This window comes from Chiloscyllium plagiosum, chromosome 8, assembly GCF_004010195.1.
Source record: "Chiloscyllium plagiosum isolate BGI_BamShark_2017 chromosome 8, ASM401019v2, whole genome shotgun sequence".
NCBI classification, from domain to species: domain Eukaryota; kingdom Metazoa; phylum Chordata; class Chondrichthyes; order Orectolobiformes; family Hemiscylliidae; genus Chiloscyllium; species Chiloscyllium plagiosum.
The window spans coordinates 55,067,367-55,068,044 of NC_057717.1; the positions used below are offsets into that span (position 1 = coordinate 55,067,367).

Sequence of the window (678 nt, forward strand, 5' to 3'; positions counted from 1 at the left end):
CTCAAAGCGAGCAACAGTTATTCGATCGGCGGCTTTATGAAATGGAAAGGTGCCCATGAGCAACGTGTACGACTATTCGGCTTCCCTCCTGTGATGACGCTGGAACATTGACTCTCATTTTCTCGGGGACATTTAATGAAGGCATTCTCGTTCCTGCAGATGAGGAGATCATACCTTATTTCGGCTTTAGAAAAATCAGTTTTTACGTGTAATTAAAATATGCACTGACTTCGAGCCAGGTAGGATTCGAACCTACAGTCTCCTGATCCGTAGTCAGGTGCGTTATCCATTGCACCACTGGCCCGATACACAGGAGCTGCCTTAAGAGCCGTGATGTTAACACGGACACGGTTAATAGCAGTCATGTTCACCGGTTTAACAAGCAATAAAGATAATCACTGTCACTGCTTCAGTCTAATCTTCATCACCTTTCAAAGCAGCGAATTTTCCAAAAAAAATCACATATGTCGTCATGAAGCTTCCATTCACACTCTGTCTGCTCAGTCATTCAATGGAATCACTGCTGATCTGATAAAATTCGAATCCACTTCGTCAGGAAAACTGACGTGAACGTGAGCCTAATCACCACATTGTATATACCAGTTAATTTTCAGAGGTTTAGATTACAGTAACAACCTTTGCGAGTATGCAGGAAAGTGAATACTGTGAAGGAGCAAA

The 678-nt window shown here is 42.8% G+C and overlaps 1 non-coding gene across 1 annotated transcript; it reads right to left on the reverse strand.

Moving 5' to 3' along the window:
* Nucleotides 1-231: 231 nt before the first annotated feature.
* Nucleotides 232-304, reverse strand: trnar-acg. Its single transcript has one exon. It is a non-coding gene; the product is annotated as a tRNA-Arg (tRNA).
* Nucleotides 305-678: the final 374 nt, after the last annotated feature.